The sequence below is a fragment of the Fusarium poae genome, chromosome 4, assembly GCF_019609905.1.
Source record: "Fusarium poae strain DAOMC 252244 chromosome 4, whole genome shotgun sequence".
In the NCBI taxonomy this organism is placed as follows: domain Eukaryota; kingdom Fungi; phylum Ascomycota; class Sordariomycetes; order Hypocreales; family Nectriaceae; genus Fusarium; species Fusarium poae.
The window spans coordinates 1,819,523-1,825,547 of record NC_058402.1 but is presented as its reverse complement, the minus strand read 5'-3'; positions in this window follow the sequence as shown (position 1 = coordinate 1,825,547).

Genomic DNA, 6,025 nt, shown 5'->3' with positions numbered 1-6,025 from the left:
TATTTTCTTAATTTTAATATTAAGATTATTAAGAGATTTATTAAGTTCTATAAAAATATAGTAATACTAAAAGAGTTATATATAGAGGTTATTAATCTTTATATAATTAAGAAAATAAATAGCTTTATTAAAGTTAAACTAATAGCTTTTAGCTATAAGCTTTATCTTTTATATATAAAGAGTTAAGAGCTAGAAATAATACTAAAGAGTCTATATAGGCTTAAGAAGAAGCTTATTAAAAGGCTAGCTATAGGTTTATTATATATATAAAAAGAATTCCTAGATAAAATTAATATATATTTATTTTTTTTAATATATAATTATAAGATTACTTTTGCCCTTTTTAATTTTATTAAAGGTTATTTATAATACTTTATTTATCTATATAGATTAAAGAATTATATATAGTTTCTCTTAAGATAAGGTTTTTAATATAAATATAACTAATAAGGTAATTACTTAAACTCTATAATATTAGCTATAATTAATAAAAAAAGCTTCTATTAAACTATATAGATAGTAATAACTTCTTCCTCTTTTAATCTTAATTAATTATCTAAGATATTTATAGTTATTACTAATTATCTTACTAAGATAAACTACTAGTTAGTTAATCTTAATCCCTTGTAGTACCTTGCTAATTACTTTTATAAAAATTAATATATATAATAGTAAGTATTTATATATTAACTAGTTTAAATAATTAGAAAGGTAAGTAGTAATTATAATTAAGGCCTTTAAGTTGTAAAGGCAGTAAGCAGGGTTAATAGTAATTAGATAAGTAATAAAAAAGTTAAGTTTATTATAAAATTAAAATTAATATTAATAAAGCCTAAAGCTAAAGGCTTAATATAGATTATCTAGCTATATAACTTTTTAACTTTACTTTATAAGATTCTATTAGTATATTATTAACTAGTTTATTAACTAGGCTAAGGAATTATAGAATTTTATAGCTAAATATAGCTAATACTATACTATCTTTAATTAATAGTAATTATTCTATAGAGATATATCTTAGCCTCTCTATTATAAAGGTATATAGACTTTAAAATCTTTATTAAAACTACTAATACTTATAATTATAAGAGATTATAGTAATTATATAATATAGTAAAAAGTTAAATATATAATTAAGTTTAATTATTTATAATATTAATAAAGCTTTTATTTTAACTTTTTAACTTTATATTAAACTCTTAATTATATATATAAATTTCTTTATCTATAGACTTTAATTTAAATAAAGTTTCTTATAGTTTAAATTATTATAGCTAGAATATATTAAAAAGCTATTACTTAGAATATTTATATTTATTTTTAATAATTTAAATAAAAACTCTTAATTTTATAAACTATAATATATATTAATTTATTATATTTTAAAAAATAGTTTACTTTTTTATAAGGCTAATTTTACTTTTAATATAATAATATATTATATTAAATTATTATATTTCCTATTAAATTTACTATAAATCCTTTTAAAGAATAAAAAGGCTAGAGAATTATAGAATTTTATAGTTAAATATAATTAATACTATATTATCTTTAATTAATAGTAATTATCCTATAGAGATATATTTTAGCCTCTTTATTATAAAGGTATATAGACTTTAAAATTAAATTAAGATTATATATAAAGCTTTAATAATCTAGCTATAAGTATACTAAAAATATTATATATATTACCTAGCTATTAAGCTATTATCTTTTAATTAGATTATAAGGTAATATATAATTAATATTATAACTATAATCTAGGTTAGCTTAATATATTATATATTAAAGTAAAATAATTTATATCTTTTTTCTTAATAATCTTATTAAATAAAGAAAAAGAAAGTATATAATATTATTATAATTTTAATAAAGCTTTTATTCTTTAATATAAAGTTAACTTTATTAAACCTTATTAAAAAGTATAGCCTTATAGCCTTATAATATTATTTTATTATTAAAGTTTATTATTCTTAAGTATTTTATTTCTTTATAAAATAATTAAAATCTTAGTTATATATTATTTATAATACTTTATCTATCTATATAAATTAAAGAATTATATATAGTTTCTCTTAAAATAAGGTTTTTAATATAAATATAATTAATAAGGTAATTACTTAAACTTTATAATATTAATAATAAATAAAAAAAGCTTCTATTAAATTATATAAATAGTAATAATTTCTTTTTCTTTTAACTTTAATTAATTACTTATTTAAGATATTTATAGTTATTATTAAAATAAACTAAATTAATTAATCTTAATCCCTTATAGTATTTTACTAATTACTTTTATAAATCTTATATAATATAATATTAGTCTTTAAACTAAGACCTATTAATTATAACTACTTTTTTAATCTTAATACTAAGACTATTAAGATATTTATTAAGTCTTATAAAGATATAATAATATTAAAAGAGTTATATATAAAAGCTATTAACCTTTATATAATTAAGAAAATAAATAGCTTTATTAAGATTAAATTAATAGCCTTTAGCTATAAGCTTTATTTTTTATATATAAAGAGTTAAGAGCTAGAAATAATATTAAAGAGTTTATATAAACTTAAGAAAAAGCTTATTAAAAGACTAGTTATAGGTTTATTATATATATAAGAAAAATTCCTAAATAAAATTAATATATATAATAATAAGTATTTATATATTAATTAATTTAAATAATTAAAAAGGTAAATAGTAATTATAATTAAGGCCTTTAAGTTATAACTAGTATACTAGTTATAGCTTAAGACTATAAGTATATAATAATAAGTAGTAGGCAGGGTTAGTAATAATTAGATAGGTAATAAAAAAGTTAAGTCTATTATAAAGTTAAAGTTAATATTAATAAAGCTTAAAGCTAAAGGCTATTTTAATATAAATTATCTAGCTATATAACCTTTTAACTCTACTTTATAAGATTCTATTAGTATATTATTAACTGGTTTATTAATTAGGCTTTAATATATTTTAATTTTCCCTTATAATTAATATAACTATAAAATAACCTATCCTTTAATTAGCTTACTTATTTAAATATATTACTTTCCTTAAGAGAGTATATATTAAATCTTTTCTTCTTAATTTATATAAATAGATATACCTTAAGTACTAGGCCTATTTAGCTTAATAAGAAGATTATTATCTTTTAGGCTAATATAAGTAAAAAAAGGCTAATATATAATATTATATTAGCTTTAGCTTAAGCTAGTAACTATATAGTTATTATAATATAAAAACTATAAATAGAAATTAAAAGAAATAAATATTTTATTAAGATATATTAAGCTTATAATATTTTTTCCCTAGTTTATACTTAAAATAGACTTAATATTAAACCTTAAGTAATAATTTATATCTTTAAGTAGTAAAGTCTTATTATTAATTAGCTTACTTTTTTTTAAACTAAAGATATACTTTAACTCTAGGTTAATAAGACTATATTAATAAATATTTATTAATAAGAAGGTAATAATATTATACTTTATAACCTTAAATAATAGCCTATCCCTTTATATTACTTAATAGCTAGGGATTTTAATATTTATTATTACTCTTAGTAAACTAGTCTCTTTAAATATAAAGAATAATACTTTATTAATTAGGCTAATAATAATAACCTTTCCCTACTTAATTTATTAAATAAACTAATTAATAAATATAAAAATACTATTAACTTATTTTTCTTTAATATCCTTAAAGTAAATATAGTTATTAAAGAGTATTTAATTATAATAATAAATTACTTTACTTTAAGTATTACTCTTAATATATTAATAATCTTACTTTATACCCTTTTTTACTATAAAGTTAATAATTTAAACTACTTTATATAGCTTATTTAGTAATATATAATTACTTTTTATAAATTTACTATTCTCTTTATAAAGAGATATTTAGAAAATATAATTAAAATTTTTATTAAAATTCTATAAAATACTATTAAAAGATCTAATAAGTTAATCTTTAAAACTACTTAAAAGTTCTTTTAATAAACTAAAGACTACTTTAAGATATATTAAGAATAGTTAATATAATATTATATAGTAAATAAATATTAAGTTAAATAGAAAAAATAAATCTTTTAAAAGATAATTTAAAAAGCTAAATATTAATTTTAAATAAAATAAATAAAAAATATTAATACTTTAAATAATATCTTTAAGATTATTAATTAAATAAAAAGTACTAATTAATTTTAGCCTTTATTACTTAAAGTTAATAAATAAGTCTTTACTTTATAATAAAATTAAATTAAATACTTATATAATTCTATCCTAGAGAAATATAATATTAATAATAATATCTTTAATCCCTAGGTATAGTTAACTTTATTTAAGTTTTTTAATTTTAATTTAATATTATTATAAAAAGAAGTTTATTATATTCTCTTAAGTATTAAAAATATTACCTTTAAATTTAATAATATTACTATTAAACTCTTTTACTTTATTTAGCTATTTATTAATAATTTTATTATATAGCTCTTTTAATAATACCTTCTACTTAAGTATTACCTTAATACTTATAAGAATATTAAAATTATAATAATTCTAAAGATTAATAAAAAAGACCTTTTTTTCCTTAAGTTTTAATAATTTATTTTTTTATTTTTTTATATTAATAAAAGTATTAAGTAATTTATTATATAATACCTTTTTTATATAATAATATAGTAAAAAATTATTAATTTTTAATAGTTTAATATATTTCTAAAGAGGTTAATATAAAACCTTATTACTATAGCTCTTTATAATATTAAATATACTTTTATATTTAATAAGATTATTATACTTATCCTTATAAATATTAAAGGTACTTTTAATTTAATCTTTAAGAATTAACTTATTCTTTAGCTATATTAATAAAGATAATTTATTTCTCTTATTAAGTAAGCTAAATCCTTTATATCTTTTAAATAGGCTAGGGTCTATTTATAAGATATTATAATTAAAAGTAAGCCCCTTAACTATAGCCTCCTTTAAAGGTTATTTACTTTACTTATACTTTTTATTCTCTATATAGCCTTAATCTATTAAATTAGCTTACTTATAAACTAATTTATCTATTTTAAATATATTAATAATATAGCTATACTATATATTAATAACTCTCTAGAAGAAACTATTATTATTATTAATAGAGATATTAATATATTAATATAGTAAAAAGTTAAAAATATTATTACTTTTAATTTTAAAAAGATTAAAGTTATATATTTTACTTAATAAAAATATAATAAAGAATACTCTTTTATAGTCCTTTATAATAATATTAATAAAGTTCTAGAAATTAATATATACTAGCTTAATATTTAACTTAATAAAAAGCTTAATTTTAAGACTTATATTAAGAAATAGTTTATCTTTATAATTTATATTTTAAATTTACTTAAAAATATTATTAATATTAAGAAGAGATTATTTTCTCTTTATATAAAGAAGGCTATTTAATTCTATATTATCCTTATATTATTATATAGAGCTAAGACTTAATTCTTAAGAATTATATAGTAAAAAGTAATTTTCTAAATTTAATATTTATTTAATTAACTTAATTATATTTATAAGACTATATTTAAAAGTATTATTTCTATTTAAAAGATTATTAATTTTATTATTATTTATTAAAAAACTAGTCTCTTTTTACTAAAGATCTTTTTAAATAGAATTAAATAATACTTTATATTTTATTTTAAAATATTAAATAGTAATTACTCTTTAGCTATAAAGTCTTTATACTCTTAATTTTATAAAAACCTTATCTATTTTTAATATATTAATAATCTCCTTTTTAACTATATATACTTAGTTTTACTTTTTCTATCCCTTTTAATTATACTTTAATTAACTAATAAGAAATCTATTACCTAGGACTTTAATAATTAGTTTAATTTTCTCTTTAAATATAATATTATTATCTTCTTTAATAGATTTATAATTAAATATAATATTAACTTTAATTATACTATTTACTATAATTAGTAGCTTATAGCTATTAGATTTAATAAACTATAAAA